Genomic DNA, 21,166 nt, shown 5'->3' on the forward strand with positions numbered 1-21,166 from the left:
GTGTCAGTGCAAGCCACAACAAACAAATAAAATAATATTTAGGAGATAGGTGGGCAGGATTAGGAAAGGAAAACACACAAAACACACTCACTCATCTTTCATCCACATTAAGTACTACTGTGTAATTGAATAGTGTTAACTGTGTAAATGCAATTCTGTTAAAATTTGATGTTCATCATGTGTATCAAGTAGTAGTGGCAGCAATGTATAACAGTCAATAATAGTTAAGTCAACGTCATAGTCATCATGTCAAGACCAATGTTTGCCAAGCCAGATCAAAATGTACAGTTGCTGAACAACTGTCAGTGAGCCAAGATATGCAATTACTTCCTCTCTCCAAAAAAAGTATGTACTGCTTATTGATTTAACAAAGTGTGTGTAGACAATCTTCCTTCCACTTTAGTGTTCTAGTCTGCTATCTCCATCCTCCTTGTTCCATATAGACCAACAAAAAAAATATGCACCTCACTTACTTTACCTCTTATCCACCAAATCTCCAATAATCATCAGCATCACATAATCTCAATACTTCAATAATACCTCTTACGTCGATACATATAAACCTTATCATTAATAGCATTTACCTTACCTCTTGTCCACCAAAACTCCAATAATCATCAACTTCACATAATCTCAATAATACCTCAATAATATCTCTTCAATACGTTGACACATATAAACCTTATCGCCAATATCATTTCACTTCCATAACAACTCTTTCCTCTAGTCAGTCTCCTCGAACAAGTACAGATAAAATCCTAATGCAAACCTCATTATCCCATACAATCCGAAGATACATTGTCAACACACAACCTCTGTGTAATCCATCTGACCCAAATCTTCTATTCATTATGAATTATAAACAAAAGAAATGCATACATGACCTCTAACAGTCTTTGTTCGAATAACTCTCAGTAATTAAGTACGATTACGGAGTGTGAATGATCATAATATTTCACAGTGTGTACACCACTTCAAGAATTATGGCAAACAGAAGCAAACATGTGGAGTATTTCTTGTGTCAAGTGTCACTTCCTATTTCAATTGCTCACTAAAAATGCAGTGTAATAACTGTCAATGGTCTAAACCTAGTTTTGGTATGCCATGTCGTTAGCTTCCTTCCTATTAGCATACATTTAAACAGCTTCCATAAAACCTCCTGCTCATGTGACTTCTATGAAGTTTCTTGTACTAATGTCGTTCGTCGAATTATAGCAGTTCATTTTCCTATCTTAAAAATATAAGGCACTGAGCGTAAGCAAAACATGCAATAGCGAGTAAATATACCAGTAGAGAACAGAATGTCAACAAGTGGATGCAGCACAATTCTTACAACGAGGCTCTGCCAAGCGAACAATCTATAATTAATACAATAATGTGACCTAAACTCTATGTTCATACACAGTATATCAGCATTTCTATATACCAAATTAAAGAGTAGTTACGACAACAATACAGAAATGTGTAAATATGCAATCCATAAGCAAGGCAGCAAATATGTTATCTAACATAATAAACAGGTCATTAGCATCATATCAGCATAAGCAAATAAATGTTCATATGTAATCTTAATAAGTAAACATGAAGGCGCAAGCAGATAAATCACAAAGTATAACTTACATACATAATCACAGTCAGCACAATTAATCAGGTTACAATTATAATTTAAATAAATAAGCACAGCAGGCACATAATAGAAAAATATGACATCAGTGAAAAAGCAGTGCAGCCAAGCGATGCATAATATATACAAATAACAACCCTATTCAATCATCAATCATTGTCAAAATCAGTTAATGTACGCAAGCACGTCGCTTCACAAGTAAATTCATAGAACATGAAATTAGCACAAAGTATGAATCACGTAATTGCGAGCAGCAAATTACGTCTAAAGTACGTACCTAAGTGGAAATATGTTACCTGAAAAAATAAACTCAATTAATAGTTACCTTTTTGGTTTATTAGTTTCTTCTAGGAAATTACATTCTTTCTGAAATTTTCTCGGTAGCAAGTCCTCTTAACGTCGGAGACACACAGAATTTACCTGAAGTTCTTAAATATTTTATGGAACCGTATCCTGAAAAATACTGAATGTTAATAACATAATTCATCAAGTCACTATAGCTTTATACTGAATTGTTTACGGCTGTCAGTGCATTCGCACTGAGCGCTCGATCAGCTGTAGGCGCGTGACGTAGGAAGCAATTGTTTCCGGTCAACGACTGCCTTGTGCGGCGCGCAGACTTGACTGTTGCTTTGAGTATGTGCCGCCGCCAAAACACAGCGCGGTATCCTAGCATTCTCTGCATGTTTACATGTAGCTGTTAGTTTCTCTAAAGTATGTCATTCCACAAAAATTTTAACGTTAGATATATGATGTATTCCCTTAGAGCGTCGTGATTTAAGAGTTTCTACTTCAACAGTGTTATCATGAATGATTTAGCGAATTCTATATGGACCGTTATAAAGTAGAAAAAATTTGCGACACAAGCCTTTTCCTTTGTGAGACAAACGATGAGACTTAATTAACACTTTTTGGCCAACTGAAAAAGTTTTTAAACGACCAGGACGCTTAGCTGATTTCTCTCTTCTAGCAGCCGCAGATGCAATATTTTGTAGAGCCAGGTTGACAACTTCAGAATGCCGCAGTTTCCGTGAAGGCGGAAAAGGAACGCTTTCAGATATGCCATTTGTCGGTGTTTTGTTTTTTAATATCAGTATAGGCGGTAAAGAAGTTGAGTCATTAGGAAGTTCATTCAGAATGTTTTGAAAAATATGAAGATACTGATCCCACGTTCTGTGATTCTGATGACAATAAAGACGACACAATTTATTGATTTCCTTCATCCATCTCTCTGAAGCGTTAGATTGAGGGTGGAAAAGTGAAATGAAGATTGGTTTAATTTTACGACGCCGCAGAGTACGAAGCCAAATTTTAGAACGAAACTGTGATCCATTATCTGATATAACCTTATCAACATGACCAACTTCTTTAAGAAAATGGTTAATGAAAGCATTAGATACTGAACGAGCTGTTGCTTTGCGTAACGGTGTAAAACACACATATTTTGATGTCAACTCCACTGCTACGAAAATGTACGCAAAACCATTAGTAGAACGAACCACTGGACCGAACAAATCAACTGCAGCCATCTCCTTTAATTTCGCTGGAATGATAGGAAACAACGGTGCTCTGTGAGAAATTGTTGGCGGCTTAGCCTTTTGACATAATTTGCATTTGGCAAGAACAGATCGAATACGTTTTTCCATATTACTAAAGTCGCAATTTCCCGTAATTTATGAAAGCATTTTCTGGGACCAAAGTGTGCATAACCGAAATGCGTATACCAAATCAATTTATTGACCCACTCATCAGGAATACAAACTAACCAAACAGAGTTGTCGAGCGATTTTCGTTTAAAAAGAACTTTCCAGATAGATCGCAAAAACGAGGTGTGGCCAAATCGTCCAATCTAACAAAGCGTCTAAGAAAATTAGAGACACCAAGGAAACTACGAACGTCACGTTTTGTGGTAGGAACAGCATAATTACGAATAGCGTCTAATTTTTTTGGATCAGGAAGAATACCTTCTGTAGAAATAATGTGACCGAGAAATTTCACCTGAGAACGACCAAATTCAGATTTTTCTAAGTTCACTGTAATGCCAACTCTTGCAAAAATACGTAATAATGAATCCAAAATTTTGTTGTGCTCACTCCAAGAACGTTTCGCAATAAGAATATCGGCAACATATGAAGTAATATTGTTATGAAGATAAACATGTAAAATTTCATTTAAGCTACGAATGAATGCTGCTGAAGGTACAGTAAGTCCAAACGGTAATTTCCGAAATCACTTTTAGGTAAAATAGTCATATCAGGTTATTGTTTACTTACTCTCTAGATAGATTGATAGTCGAAGAGTTTTTTTGACAGATGCAAAGAATAGTAAAAGAGTAGGCAGCGGTACAGAAAACTAAAAGAGAAATAGCACCACTACAGTTCGGGGCCCTATGCACGCTACGGCACATATTCACTTAGAGTAGTGAATCCCCTGAGGACATTAATAGCCGCACATAATTTCCAGTTGTGACTTAGTGGCAAATTTGGCGGAAGTGCGTACGTAAATTGATCTAACCATGCACATGGATGTATGTCATTCTTAGAATTGCGAAAGATCTTAAATTTCCGAACAGTTAAGAAGTGTTTATAGTCAAAGTTTTCGCCTCGTGGCGACAAAGACCTACCGCGTCTGTCCCAGTCACAATGACGATTATTGTTAAATTCACGCGCCTGGCGCTCTCTTGTTGCATCCCGTACATGAAACAAATTACTTTCTTCAAACGTCTCTGGTATCTGTGATTCTAAATTTCCTTTGCCGTCTTTTCCTACGATTTCGCCTTCAATTTGTTTGACTTGCTTTTTTAAAGCCTCAAATTCCCTTTTCACGCGTTCATTAAATTTTCCCTGATTTTCAACATGCTTATTTACGTTCTGATACTCTTCGGTTTCTGCAAATGGTAATGGAGCTGTATCATCCGAATCTCTGTCCCCATGTAAACTAGGATTTGTCAATTTATCTGAAATCTCCTCAACTCTTTCCGATAAGTCACCTATTTGTTCTTTCTGTTTATTAAGTCTTCCGTAAGTGTCGTGACTCGGGTTTCAGTATTGACACATTTGGTAGTTAACTGTTCATATTGTTGTGTTAGGTTATTTAATCTGTCATTTGGTACGGATTCCTCGATTCTCTCAAATATTTCCTCCTTATCGTGTGCATGTTGTAAATTTAACTCTGAAAATTTTTGTACTATCACGCGATCTCTTTCTTCCTGTTCTCTATCCTGCTCCTTTCGTCTAATCTCTACTGCAATTAATCTATTATTGTGAGCATTCAAAATCGGTTGTACTTCTTCTCTGATTTCTTTCTTTAATTCATCTTTCACATTTTTGAAACATGTCCCTATTCGTGAGTCTAACCGTGTTTCCATTGTTTCCATCTCTGTTTCTAAACGTGTTGCCACTGTTTTTAATTCAGATCCTAACCGTGTTTCCATTGTCCCCATCTCAGTTCTAATTGTTCCTATTTGTGATCCCAAATTTAATATTGCACTCATCAACTGCTCCATATTAACTGTTTCAAAATTCTTTTCACCCCTAACATTTCCCGCGAAACCAGTTTCCTTCGTCATAGCTGTAACGCTATCTGTGTTCGATACTATTCCAGAAACTTTTATCGTTAATCTCGTACTCTGTGAATTTTCTGATTGAGAAAAATTTTGAAATGGTTCCGGACTATCTTACCGATTTATTAAATTGTTTCCCACTGCATTATTCATCATACTGTTCTCCTGTGTTGGCGAGTTCGCCATGTCAACAATTTCGTCATTCTGACTATCCATCATTTTTGCCTTTTTCATAGATCGCGTAATCATTTACAAAACATACAAAACTCGTCACTGTATGAAAATTACACACAATGAATCCTTATCTCCAACAATACCATTCACACGAAATGTTTCCGTCAAACACGATTAACGAACAATTGAAATAATTGCACTAAATTGTGAAACCCGTAGACAAGACAACAAATTTAAATTTTGAAAAATACCATTAGAAGAATGCCAATTACCAAATCTACACATGCAAAATAGGCTACAATTACTAAACTACAAATTACTACAACAATACTACTGTCTACTATTTTTACAATCAGAAGAATTCCAAGGGACGATTCGAAGCAGCGGTCGCCACGTGCATGGGGGCTTAATTAAATAAAATGCAAATATTTTTAGTATTTTTTGATTTAGTAGCTGTCTGTTCGGCTACGCTGTCTCGTAAACGGTTGGCCCTGACTAGTTTTTGTACGCAATCTGACTGCATAGAACAACAACAAAGAATGAAATGAAAATTTCCGTTAATACAATTAATTAATTAAGTCCCCAGCAACTATAAAACCTAAGAAGCCAACGAAGCACAAGTGTAGCTGTTCTGTATGTGGAAGTGTGATTCAACGTACACATCTGGCACGGTTCTTCTTCAATAAGACAAGAAATTTTAAATATCATTTATACTGAAGTAATTAAGAAATAGAAATACTATAATTGCGTAAGGAAAGCAGAATTACACTCTAATACAAGAACACAAGCCAGATGCTTTGTTGACTGAACCTGTAATGACGCAATATTTAAGACATTGAGATAATAAAAAGAAAAGGAATTTTTTTTTTCTTTTACCTTCATATATTGACGAAAAGCACTCTAATCATTACAATATATCTCCACACCGACTCGCTACTACCACATCTCAACAAGAACTCTCCACCACGACCTCTCGACAAGCACTCTTCACTACGACATCTCAGCAAGCACTTACTACTACCACGAGTTCTCAACAAGCACTGACTACTACGAGTTCTCCCCAAGCACTGCCAGTGGAGGCGGCTGAATAATACTCTTTGGCGCAATCTCTGGCGCTGTGGCTCAGTGTAGCCACCTTTCAACACATATGTTGACATTATAGTGGATAATACGTGCTACATACCATCCACTATAATGTAAACATGGCTTGTGTGATACAGTCGTAATGGAACTCGACATTGAGCAACAAGTGTTTTGAAGATGAGGCGATGATAGTCTTAACTGTTGAGACCGGTCATCAGGAATAAATAGAACTGAATGCCATCGTCGGCCGTAGTGGCCGTGCGGTTCTAGGCGCTCCAGTCTGGAACCGAGCGACCGCTACGGTCGCAAGTTCGAATCCTGCCTCGGGCATGGATGTGTGTGATATCCTTAGGTTGGTTAGGTTTAATTAGTTCTAAGTTCTAGGCGACTGATGACCACAGAAGTTAAGTCGCGTAGTGCTCACAGCCATTAGAACCATTTTTTTGAATGCCATCTTGGCTATTAGAAGTTTCTTTTCACAAAATACACGGTGGTCAGAAACAGTCTGAATAGCGTGTTAGGGTGTCACTGGGCAGGTTGTGCAGAAAAATAATTGTTGAGAAAAAAATTCGAAACGTTGCGCCGTTCCCGAGTTAATTAGCATTGGAGTTAACTAACGAAGCCGTTGCTCGTGCAAATTCAAACGGCCAGCTAGGTACCATTACTGTCAGTTGTTCTCAAAGCGTAGATAATAGCCCACGAGACTGCTCAGCCTTTGTTTCGGGTTACATCCTTATTGCTGTTCCGTGTCCAATTATTATACAGCTCTCTCGTTCGGTTTTAGGAAACCAAACGAAGAACACATCTGGACGACACCATGTATGGCGGATCGCTTGAATCTGCGCGGGTAACGGCCTAATTGGGTACCTTGAATGGCAATTAACTTGGAAACGGGGCAACGTAACAAATTTTTTTGTTATCAGTTCTTTCACAGCACCACACTGCAGTACCCTGATAAGCTTTGCAGACTGTTTCTCACCATCCTGTAGACAGAGTACTTTAAAATTGCTCATAGAAACTTCTAGGACACGTAGACGGAACGGGATAGATAATACACTACTGGCCATTAAAATTGCTACACCATGAAGATGACGTGCTACAGACGCGAAATTTAACCGACAGGAAGAAGATGCTGTGATACGCAAATGATTAACTTTTCAGAGCATTCACACAAGGTTGGCGCCGGTGGCGACACCTACAACGTGCTGACATGAGGAAAGTTTCCAACCAATTTCTCATACACAAACAGCAGTTGACCGGAGTTGCCTGGTGAAACGTTGTGATGCCTCGTGTAAGGAGGATAAAGGTCGGATTGTAGCCTATCGTGATTGCGGTTTATCGCATAGCGACATTACTGCTCGCGTTGGTCGAGATCCATTGACTGTTAGCAGAATATGGAATCGGTGGGTTCAGGAGGGTAATACGGAACGCCATACTGGAGCCCAACGGCCTCGTATCACTAGCAGTCGAGATGACTGGCATCTTATCCGCATGGCTATAACGGATCGTGCAGCCACGTCTCGATCCCTAAGTCAACAGATGGGGACGTTTGCCAGACAATAACCATCTGCACGAACAGTTCGACGACGTTTGCAGCAGCATGACATATCAGCTCGGAGACCATGGCTGTGGTTACCCTTGACGCTGCATCACAGACAGGAGCGCCTGCGATGGTGAACTCAACGACGAACCTGGGTGCACGAATGGCAAAACGTCATTTTTTCGGATGAATCCAGGTTCTGTTTAGAGGATCATGATGGTCGCATCCGTGTTTGGCGACCTCGCGGTGAACGGACATTGGAAGCGTGTATTCTTCATCGCCATACTGGCGTATCACCCGGCGTGATGTTATGGGGTGGCTTTGGTTGCACGTCTCGTTCACCTCTTGTTCGCATGGACGGCACTTTGAACACTGGACGACACATTCCAGATGCGTTACGACCCGTGTCTCTACCCTTCATTCGATCCCTGCGAATCCCCACATTTCAGCAGGATAATGCACGACCGCATGTTGCAGGTCCTGTACGGGCCTTTCTGGATACAGAAAATGTTCGACTGCTGCCCTGGCCAGCACATTCTCCAGATCTCTCACCAATTGAAAACGTCTGGTCAATGGTGGCCGAGCAACTGGCTCGTCACAATACGCCAGTTACTACTCTTGATGAACTGTGGTACCGTGTTGAAGCTGCATTGGAAGTTGTACCTGTACGCGCCATCCAAGCTCTGTTTGACTCAATGCCAAGGCGTATCAAGGCCGTTATTACGGCAAGAGGTTGTTGTTCTGGGTACTGATTTCTCAGGAACTATGCACGCTAACTGCGTGAAAATGTAATCAGATTTCAGTTCTAGTATAATATATTTTTTTCCAATGAATACCGTTTGTCATCTGCATTTCTTATTGGTGTAGCAATTTTAATGGCCAGTAGTGTATTTTGAACTGGAACGCGTGTCTAGAAACGAACCTTCTCAGTGCTACTGCCAAATGAAATCATGTAGGTTGTGCGACAACTTTTTCAAGTAATTTATTGGCGTGTCCCAGACATCACTTGTTTTACAGTTCAACTTAATCAGTTTTCACAAATTAGGCCGTTAGAATTGTAAACCACTACAAGTAAGGTTCGATGTGGCGACAACCAAATTCGTTGCACACATTGTACCTACGAATGTTGTTCTGGTGTACACGCCCCGTCACACCTGGCGTCTCTGCAATCTGTCCTGCAGCGATCGCAACTCGTGCCACCAGATCTTCTACAAACGTGTAGTCAACCTCGTTGCTCTAACATTCACAGACACGTGAAAGAGGCTCGAACCAGGTCAGAGAGTTGGGACGGACGTCAAATGACATCAGTTGATCAGACGTAACCACCCCCCCCCCCCTCACCCCCCCCCCCCCCCACAATAACTATCCTGTAGCATATCTACGTAGAAAACACCTTTTCACTGCTGTAGCACAGGAACGTCACGATTCCGGAGGTGGGTTACACTTCTAAATATTGTCTACTTAGCCCCCTGTTCTAGTCCTAGAAGTTTATAAAGGGAATATTAAAGGACCCTGTGTAAATAATCTACTGGATAACACTGGAATTTCCAAGAGACTTTTCGTGGATTGTGCTGTTGTAAACAGAGAAGTCGTAACGCTAGAATGTCATAGCAAAATGCAGGAAGACCTCCAGAGGATAGATGCTTCGTGACCCTCAACACACACAAATATAACACATTGGGCATAAATAGCCAGAAAGGCCCAATACTGTGTGATTCAACAATTACTGGGGCAGTCACAGCCATGAAATATCTGGAAGTACCCGTATGGAGCAATTTAAAGTGCAGCGAGCACATCAGACTAATCGCATGTAATGCAGATATCATATTGAAAGTCGCTGGAAGAATCTCCAGAATGTGTATTCCCTCGTCGGAGGTAGCATAGAAAATCCTCGTTCGATCAGTACTTGAGAAATGCTCGCCAGTCTGGCATCTGTAAGAGAGAGAATTCGGAGAGTAAGCAGAGAAGATGCAAAGAAGAGCAGCGCGTTTCTTTACAGGTTCATTTACTAAGCGTCACGGAGACGTTCAGTCAACTCCAGTGGCAGGCGCAGTAAGAGAGGGCGTTCTGCTTAACTGTTAATGTTCAGAGGGCGTGTAAGTAGGCTGTTTAGGTTTTTATGTTGGTAACGCCACGTAGCGCTCTGTATGAAAATCACTGACTGTGCTCTGTGCGGTCTGTGGCCGATTTGCATTGTTGGAATAGTCGCTATTGTAGTGTTGGGCAGTTGGATGTGAACAGCGCATAGCATTGGGCAGTTGGAGGTAAGCCGCCAGCAGTGGTGGATGTGGGGAGAGATGGCAGAATTCTGAGAGCGGACAATCTGGACGTGTGCCCGTCAGAAAAAGGAAATTTTTAAGACTGGATGTCATGAACTGATAAATATATTATGGCTTTTGAAAGCTATTAAGGTAAATACGTTGTTTGTTCTCCATCAAAATCTTTCATTTGCTAACTATGCCTATCATCAGTTAGTGCCTTCAGTAGTTAGAATCTTTTATTTAGCTGGCAATATTGGCGCTCGCTGTATTGCAATAGTTTGAGTAACGAAGATTTTTGTGAGGTAAGTGATTCATTAAAGGTATAGGTTGTTGTTGGTCACGGCCATTCTCTTGTAGGGATTATTGAAAGTCAGATTGCGTTGCGCTAAAAAATATTGTGTGTCAGTTTAGTGTTGATCAGAATACGTAAAGAGAGAAATGTATGAGTACGTTCAGTTTTGCTCAGCAGTTTGAAAATCAAACAACGTAGAGGTTGACCAGCACTGTCATTTATAAATTTTTCTAAGGGGATGTTTCATATGAAAGATTTTGACAGAGAACAACAATGCATTTACTTGAATAGTGTTCAAAAGTCATAATATATATCAGTTCATGACATCCGGTCTTACAAATTTCTTTATTCTGACAGACACACGTCCAGATCGTCCGCTCTCAAAATTCTGCCATCTCTCTCCCCACATCCACCACTACTGACGACTCACCTTCAACTGCCCAACGCTACCCGTTGTTCACATCCAACTGCGTAACACTACAATAGCAAATATTCCAACGACGCGAATCAGCCACAGACTGCACACAGCACAGTCAGTGAGTTTCATACAGAGCGCTACGTGGCATTACCAACATAAAAACCTAAACAGCCTATTTACAAGCGTACATTAGTAGAAGAGTCAACCAACATGTATCTTCATCCTACGTATACAGGGTGAGGCAGCTAAGGCGGGCCAACCCAGATTCATTCTGTATATACATAATGAATAAATACATCAAGGTGCGGTTTTGACTATGTTATAGTGAACAATGTGGCTGGTTTTCTGATTTTAGCATGTAAGTTTTATCGTTAGGTTGCGAAATTACGACAACGACAATTTTTAACCTAATGGAACTATATACCTTTTTTGAGGCATTCGCAAGAAGCTTCTAAGAGAACTACAACGAAACAGCATGTATGGACCTTGATCAGACGGGTTCAAGATGAAAGCGCCACAAACCATTGTCCCGCCGTCAGGAGAAGAGGTTGCACAAATGTCTGCCTTATTATACTAAATGCAAGCAAACACCTGACACACGTATGGTTCTTGTGTGTACCTGTGCACTTGAAGCCCATCGTTTTGTGTTCTGCTATTGTAGAAATCAAATAATTTGCGCGTAAGGCTACTGAAATATTCACAATGTATATAACAGCTGAGGAAGTGATCACCGTTTCAGATGACTTTCGCCCAACTATTAGAACAGCGGTGCTGTTTCATGCTGAAGCGTATCCAGATTGTGCCAAACACTCACTATCTCTCATTGCAATCTTTACTAAAAATGTTACAGGAACAGGAACTGTGCCAGATAAAATACACCAAGGAAAAGTAAGAGCAACTGATGAAAGAAACACAACTAACAGTGCAATAGAAATAACACACGATGCAAATCTGACTAACAGGTATCTCGCAAGTACGACAGGGGTCAACTAAACGAGTGTTCTGTGAACATTATATTCCATCGCATTTCATCCTCTTCAATTTCTGCTGCATTTACAGCTTCATGGCAATGCATTCCATAATTCGTTACAGTTCCCCGAATGTTTTCTACGAAAAGTGAAAAGTGATGCGGCATATCTATTCGAAATTTTGTTTCGGGAAGAAGCATCGTTTACACACCAAAGGCAGGTAAATCTTCGCAATTTGCACTAATCGTCAGTTGAAAATCAACTTTGTGTCAAATAGGTGGGTAGAAACAACGCTCTTGGTCTGTCAACGTTTCATGCGTGTTTTTCAAGACCGGCATAATTGGTCCTTGTTTTATTAATGGGAATCTAAATGCACTCAAGTTTCAAGATTTTCTAAGGTATGGGACTGCTGCATTTACTGAAGACATAGCACTGCACTTAGGCAGTCAGTATGGTACCAACACGACGGATCTTTCATTCCTTGCGATTAATAACAGACCCTCTTAAAAACATTTGGAGAGCTGAGGAACGGTCGTTCAGGAAACGCAAAATGGACTGCATACTCGCCAAATTTCAGACTTTTATGCCTTGATCTGTCTTAGGGAACACCGACAACTCGCGAAAGCATGAACTGGCTTATAACACAGGCCTGCTCTGCTGTTAACTCCAGACGAAATTCAACGTACAATATTGTTCCTCCAGAATCAATTCACAGCGTATAGCAATGCTCAAGATCAACAGTTTTAGCACTCTCTACGACAGCCATGAAAATAGAGACACGAACCATACCTGAGTTATGTTCTCGCTTATATTTCGTATAACAGGGCAGATGTTTATGGAATCTCTTCTCCTGACGGCTGGACGGTAGTCTGAGTCGCTCTTATCTTCATACTACGTGATCGAATTACACGCATGTTACGTCGCTGAAGTTCCTTTAGAAGCTTCTTTCAATTGCTACAGAAAAAGTATATACTTACAGTAAAAAAAAAAAAAAAAAAAAAAAAAACTTTGGGGGCGTAATTCGACAATTATAAACAACAAAAGTTACGTGCGAACGACAAGGAATTCTCCAAATTGTCCACTATAAATTGGCGGAAACCGCACTTCGAAGATTTATTCATTTTGGATGTGTTTGGAATAACAGTCTTAGCTGCCTCATCCTGGACGAGGGGAAGTCAACTGAAACCATTACATGTTTTCTTTAAATTTTTTTACTGAATAAAATTGGGATAGCGCTTGGGAAGTGCACTGATTCCCCCTGGAAAAAAAAGGGTCGTCTGCGCAGCCACTTGTCCATCGCCTGGCGTACTCCTTCATCGGAATGAAATTTCTTTCCTCCCATCGCCTCTCCGAGTGGTCCAAACATGAGTTAATAACGCGGTGCAGGGACTGGTGTACCGCAAAACTTCGTCTTCATAGACGTCGCGACTTCGCTATTTCACTTCTGCAGTGAGCCGCCGTGGCACACATCTTGCAGGTATGTTGCGAAACTTAAGCACTTCATGAGTGATGTAATGCGCTGACACATGAATAACGTTCACATCTGCGGCTGTCTTATCCACCGTCATCCGGCGATTTTCTGTCACGATGGCTTCAACTGCAGCTGTTGACTCTGGTGTCACAAAGCGGCGTGCCTCAGCCGGCGGCTGAGCGTCCGTCACAGGAGTCACGCCATTTCCAAACTTTCTACTCCACTTACACACTTGCTGCAGTGATAGACATGCATCACGATACTGAGCCTTCATTCGCCTATGGATTTCAATAGGTTTCCTACATTCACTGTTCAGGAAACTTACTACAGAACGCTGTTCTTCCTTGGTGCACCAAGTGGGGCAAGCATTTCGAATTGATTTTGTGGTAACATTTCGCTTGTCCGTAGTATGCTGCCGTCTGTAGGGCATTTCTTACACCATTGGTTACAGTACTACTAACTTACAGAACAATGCCTTTTAATTACGCTTTTAAAAATGGTTCAAATGGCTCTAAGCACTATGGGACTTAACATCTGAGGTCATCAGTCCCCTAGAACCTAGAACTACCTAAGCCTAACTAACCTAAGGACATCACACACATCCATATCCGAGGCAGGATTAGAGCCTGCGACCGTAGAAGCAGCGTGGTTCAGTACTGAAGCACCTAGAACCGACTCTTTTAAAGTTTTCATTTGAATCTCCCTAGCAGATCACGAAAAAGACCATGGAGATAAAATTAGAGAAATTCGAGCTCACACGGAGAATAACCAACAATCGTTCTTTCTGGGCTGGAGGCGCCCACTTTGGTGAAAATCTCGCTGTCGCTGAAAAGGTTAATGAAGCTTTCCTGGTACGACGGCTGCGTGCGATCTAGGGCAACACACGCATTGAAAGTATCGCAGAATAGTAGATTGGAAAAATTATTAATCAACTTTGGTAACGCTACTAACAGCAATTGTAGAAGGAGGTTTAGCCTGTCTGTCCTGACTGCTGTTCCATGAACACAAACTAAATAATGTTCTCTGAACTGAAATCAGAAGAAAAACAATCTTCTATCTTAGTGTACTATTCGAAGAACATTTCCAGACTGACAGTACTCAGTTAAATCTCTAGGCAGGCGGTCTCTATCCATACACGATGATTCTATTCACTGTTCTGTTCCTACCGAAGATTAACCATGGTCTGTCTATGGAAGTCTGTTTCTATCACACTGGACGACTTGCGGCGTCTGCAACTATGTCTCGATCGTCTTTAATGATGGAGTATCGATAACGGCTTTCTTTTTCCCACTGACAAACCGTTTCTACGAATTTTTGACGGCGCATTTGGTTTCTTTCACCGTCTTTACTGCAGACTGTTGCTCTGCCGTTCGTTGAAACTACGAAATTCATTCAACATTGGTCATCCCTTCATGGGAGCAAGCTACGGGTTATTAAGCCTCTCCCAGCGGCTTGGACGACATCCTCTCGTAGTGAGGAGATCATTCTAGGTAGGTTGCGTACCGGACACTGTCTTTCCAGCCATTGCCACTTGTTAAATGGTGCTCCCCCACCACTTTGTGTTCATTGCACTCAACCTTCGACGGTCCGCCATTTCGTGAGGTAATGCCCTTCTTTTAACCACTTGCGTTCGCGTTTGTTTTTGCCGTCTGCATTATCGGCCATTTTAGGGAACGACGCGCGGGCTGTAGATCGCGTTTTCCTTTTTACTCGTTGTAGCAATGTGGCGAAGGACATTTAATTTTTACTTCACAATCTCCGTTTCTCAATGGCGTATTTATAGACGTTCTCCATGTCCCTGTTTTTAGCGGTCTTCTCTTACGTCTACTGGGATTAACGTGTAGTCGTTTTTAAGGAACTTCTCTCTTTGTTTTCGTGTTCTACAGTTGTTACATGGGGGCGTATGACCCTAGTTGTTTTTGCGCTCTAAAACAAAACAAACTCGACGACTTGAAAACTTGGACGTAGGGCGAACGTTCCTGCAGGAACTTCCTAGCAAGACTCGGACTGACTCACAACTTGCAGGTCTCTCTCTTCTTGGTTGTGCGGCCGCTACAGTGGGCGTGATTCTCGGAGGCATAGTGATTGGTTTGCGGGCAGCGATTTTCCTGTTGCAGACGGGCGTCCAGGATACTTCTAATACCAATTGTCGCAAACTCTTCACCACACTTCCCGCTAACCATTCGTGGATGAATCCGGAAAAGCCGGAATGGCCGTGGTACACTGGAATACTGCTTGCAGAGTACGTATGTAAGAGGGCAATCCCAAAAGTAAAGTCTCCTATTTTTATAAGTACGTAGACCTGTTTATTTTTACAATGGTTTACATCCCTTTTACAGCTTGAACATTTAGCTATTATTCGACATAATCACCATTTCCGTCGTTGCATTTTTGTAGAAGTTGCGGCAGTTTTTGTATGCCCATGTCATACCAGCTCGCCGTCATGCTGTTCAGAAACTTATGAACCTCTTCTTTCACCTCGTCATCGGAGCTGAATCGCTTTCCGGCCAAATGTTGTTTTAACTTAGGGAACAGATGATATTCACCATGTCAGTACTATAGGGTGGGTGGGTGATTTTCTTCCACTGAAACTGTTGCAGGAGACCAATGGTTGCCGAGCGATGTGTGGGCGGACGTTGTCATGGAGAATGTGTACGCCCTTGCTCAACATTCCTCTTCTCCGGTTCTGAATTGTCCGTTTTAGTTTTTTCAGAGTCTCACAGTACCTGTCAGCGCTAATTTTCGTCCCAGTGGGCATAAAGTCGACCAACAATACCCCTTCCCGATCCCAAAAAACGGTTCTCATGACTTTACCGGCAGACTGTGTTTGTTTGAATTTCCGCGCCTTTGGCGAAGAAGGATGCCGCCGCTGGCTCGATTGTTGCTTGGTCTCAGGTGTAAAGTGGTATGCCCAGGTTTCGTCACCCGTGACAGTTGAGTCCAGAAAGTTGCCCTGTTCGGCTGCAAAGCGGTGAAGAAATGCACGGAAAGCATCAACTCGTTGCCGCATGTGATCCTCAGTCAGCATGCGTGGCACCGATCTTGCGCACACCTTCCGGTAGTTCAATGATTCCGTTAAAATTCTGTGAGCGGTGCTTCGGGAAACCTCAGTTACCAACGTGCAGAGATCATTCAGGGTGATCCGCCGATCTTCACGCATGCTTTGCTCAATCTTCAACACTGTCTCCTCAGAAATTGACGGTCTGCCGCTCCTTTGTTCGTCGAGAATTTCGGTCCAACCAGCTGCAAACTCTCTACACCACATACGAACATTTTTGACATCCATGCACGACTCACCATACATTTCCGTCAGTTGGCGATGGATTTCAATCGGCGGAGTGCCCTTTGCGTTCAAAAACCGAATAACTGTGCGTAATTCGCACTTGGCGGTAACATCCAACGGGAGCTCCATTCTCGAGGGCTGCCAAGCCAAGACTGAGCGTGCGCATGTTTACACAGAACGCGTGAAGCACTCTTCATAACAGTGTCACCAACTGCCACACAAACAGAGTTATGTAATTATAAAAAAATAGGAGACCTTACTTTTGGGATTACCCTCGTAGATGCAGACTTCAAAGTCGCGACTGCCTCGAGCAGAGAGAGGGGGAGAGGTAGGTAACTACTGCCACCGTACCCGGAGTGCAGTAATTTCTGCGCCTCAAAAGCCTGACTTGTGCAGTATGGCATTTTGATGCAAATCTCTAGCGCAGCTGGCACGTTTACCGTGCCTGAAGCTTCAGTCACAGCTGTTCTTCCATCGCAGCGAGAGCAGTCGCCGCTCCGTCACGCACGCGACTGCTGGGAACGCGTGGCGTGGCGTGGCGTGGCGTGGCGGTAATTGTGGCTGTCAGCTGGCGCGGCGCGCAGCCGGCGCCCGATCCATCAACGTCGGCCGATCATCTGCCTACGAGCTTCGCGGCGCGCATATTATATCGCGGCTAATGGAGTCAGCCCCGGGCGGATGCGGCCTGCGAGTACACGCCACGGCGGAAGAGCGGGCGCTGCGTTGCCTCTGCGCCAGCGAGACACTGTCACGTCCGTGGAGCACCGACTGACTGCCAGTCACTGCTGTCCAGCTGTTCCAGCAGAGGTGACAGAAAACTCAGTCTCGTGCAGCGCAGAGCACGTTTCACGTCAACTCACGATAGACCTGTCCTCAGCATGACTCTTTCGACACGGCACCTACTCTTGCGTCGAGCGAAATACATCTACACTACTGGCCATTAAAATTACCACACCACGAAGGTGACCTGCCACAGACGCCAAATTTAACCGACAGGCAGAAGATGCTGTGATATGCTAATGATTAGCTTTTCAGAGCATTCACACAAGATTGGCGCCGGTGGCGACACCTACAACGTGCCGACATGAGGAAAGTTTCCAACCGATTTCTCACACTCAATCAGCAGTTGACCGGCGTCGCCTGGTGAAATTTTGTTGCGATGCCTCGTGTAAGGAGGAGAAATGCGTACCATCACGTTTCCGACTTTGATAAAGGTCGGATTGTAGCCTATCGCGATTGCGGTTCATCGAATCGCGACATTACTGCTCGCATTGGTCGAGATCCAATGACTGTTAGCAAAATATGGAATCGGTGGGTTCAGGAGGGTAATAGAGGACGCCGTGCTGGATCCCAACGGCCTCGTATCACTAGCAGTCGAGATGATAGGCATCTTATCCGCATGGCTGTAACGGATCGTGCAGCCACGTCTCGATCCCTGTGTCAACAGATGGGAACGTTTGCAAGACAACAACCATCTGCACGAACAGTTCGACGACGTTTGCAGCAGTTTGGACTATCAGCTCGGAGACCATGGCTGCGGTTACCCTTGCCGCTGCATCACAGACAGGAGCGCCTATGATTGTGTACTCAACGACGAACCTGGGTGCACGAATGGCAAAACGTCATTTTTTCGTATGAATCCAGGTTCTGTTTACAGCATTATGATGGTCGCATCCGTGTTTGGCGACATCGCGGTGAACGCACATTGGAAGCGTGTATTCGTCATCGCCATACTGGCGTATCAACCGGCGTGATGGTACGGGGTGCCACTGGTTACAAGTCTCGGTCACCTCTTGTTCGCACTGACGGCACTGTGAACAGTGGACGTTACATTTCAGATGTGTTACGACCCGTGGCTCTACCCTTCATTCGATACCTGCTAAACCCTACATTTCAGCAGGATAATTAACGACCGCGTGTTGCAGGTCCTGTACGGTCCTTTCTGGATGTTCGACTGCTGCCCTGGCCAGCACATTCTCCAGATCTCTCACCAACTGAAAACGTCTAGTCAATGGTGGCCGTGCAACTGGATCGTCACAATACACCAGTGACTACTCTTTATGAACTGTGGTATGGTGTTGAAGCTGCATGGGCAGCTGTACCTGTACACGCCATCCAAGCTCTGTTTGACTCAATGCCCAGGCGTATCAAGGCCGTTATTACGGCCGGAGTTGGTTGTTCTGGGTACTGATTTCTCAGGATCTATGCACCCAAATTGCGTGAAAATGTAATCACATGTCAGTTCTAGTATAATATATTTGTCCAATGAGTACCCGTTTATCATCTGCACTTCTTCTTGGTGTAGCAATTCTAATGTCCAGTAGTCTACATGGGGAGCACCACACACTTGTACACAACGCACGTAACATTGTTCATGACGAGTACCTATAGGAATATTAGCAACATCTCTTTAAAGAAAAGACAATGACTCTCCACCAAGGAAAATCCCCAAATCTTTGCAAATCAAACCGAAGGTGAGTGTCCCGCTTGAAGTAGCTGGAGAGAAAACGGTTCAAGTCAAATTTCGTCCTTCCATTTGTAGAGAATCCGTCTCTTCTAAAATACACCGCCGAAAAAAGTTAGTACACTGCTTTGCGGTTTTCAATTCGTTGAAGATTGATTGTTGCGACAGTGCATATGGAGTACATGAAATGCTTACATTTACAGATCAGTATCAGAAGCGGTCCTGATGTACCAGGTATCGACTCATGCTGAAACACTAGTACGTGGTGTAGCTTTCACGGGCGGCAATGCCGACGCTGACTCTTGCGTTCTGTCGCTAGTACAGCTCTGCGAATACTGTCCTGGGGTACATTATGCCACGCCTGCTCGACTTGTTCACGTAGTTCTGGAAGAGATGTTGGTTGATGACTTGCACGAGTCACTTCTCCTCCCATCATATCTCATACGTGCTCGATTAGAGGCAAGTCCGTACCTCGTGCTGGCCAGGGAAGTTGCTGCACGTCTTGAAGAGCACGAAGAGCTTCACGGGCATTGTGGGGAGGAGCATTAACGTGTTGGAACAACACATCATCTTTTTGTTGAAGAACGGCAAAAGGACGGTTCTAGCAACATTTTGCCAGTACCGAGCGGCGGTTAGCGTCCATTCCAGAAATTACACACACCAAAAAATGTTTTGTATCACCTCGGTTCCGAGAGTTCCGCAACCCGTACAGAAAATCTGAATAGATATCAACATAAGCATCATTTTCGCCCTTTTTATTGCTCGTTAAAACCACACATTGCATGTTGCACCACCATACAGCGAGCCCTTCAGAGGTGGTGGGTCAGATTGCTGTACATGCTGGTACCTCTGATACCCAGCAGGACGTCCTCTTGCATTGATGCGTGCCTGTATTCGTCGTGGCATATTATTCGCAAGTCGATCAAGGCACTGTTGGTAAAGATTCTCCCACTCCTGAACGGCGATTCGGCGTAGACCGCTCAGAGTGGTTGGTGGGTCACGTCCATAGACAGCCCTTTTTAATCTATCCCAGGCATGTTCGATAGGGTTCATGTCTGGAGAATATGCTGGCCACTCTAGTCGAGCGATGTTGTTATCCCGAAGGAAGACATTCACAAGATGTGCACGATGGGGGCGCGAATGCTTCGCCAATATGCTGCCGATGTGGTTGCACTACCGGACGGAGGCTGGTAAGCATGTATCGTACAGCCGTTAAGGCGCCTTCCATGACCACCAGCGCGCGTACGTCGCCCCCACATAATGCCGCCCCAAAACATCAGGGAACCTCCACCTTGGTGCACTCCCTGGACAGTGTGACTAAGGCGTTCAGCATGACCGAGTTGCCTCGAAACATTTCTCCGACTATTGTGTGGTTGAAGACATATGCGACACTCACCGGTGAAGAGAACGTGATGTCAACCCTGAGACGTCCGTTCGGCATGTTGTTGGGCCCATCTATACAGCACTGCATGGTGTCGTCGTTGCAAAGATGGACCTCGCCAAGAACGTCGGGAATGAAGCTGGGCATCATGCAGCCTATTGCACACAGTCCTATGGTGACGAAAAGCATCATTCAACATGGTGGCGCTGCTGTCAGGGCTCCTCCGAGCCATAATCCGTAGGTAGCGCTCATCCACTGCAGTAGTTGCCCTTGGGCGGTCTGAGCGAGGAATTAGAAAGACAGTTCCTGTCTTTCTGTGTCTCCTCCATGTCCAAACAACATCATTGTTGTTCACTCCGAGACACCTGGACACTTCCGTTATTGAGATCCCGTCCTGACACAAAGTAATATTGTGGACGGACCAAACCGCGGTATTGACCGTCTAGGCATAGTCGAGCTACAGACAACACGAGCCGTGTACGTCCTTCCTGGTGGAATGACGAACTGATCGGCTGTCGGATCCCCTCCATCTAGTAGGCGCTGCTCATGCATAGTTACATCTTTGGGTGAGTTTAGTGACATCTCTGAACAGTCAAATTGACTGTGTCTGTTATACAATATCTACAATCGACGTCTATCTTCAGG

The sequence above is a fragment of the Schistocerca serialis genome, chromosome 1 (assembly GCF_023864345.2).
Source record: "Schistocerca serialis cubense isolate TAMUIC-IGC-003099 chromosome 1, iqSchSeri2.2, whole genome shotgun sequence".
Taxonomy (NCBI): domain Eukaryota; kingdom Metazoa; phylum Arthropoda; class Insecta; order Orthoptera; family Acrididae; genus Schistocerca; species Schistocerca serialis.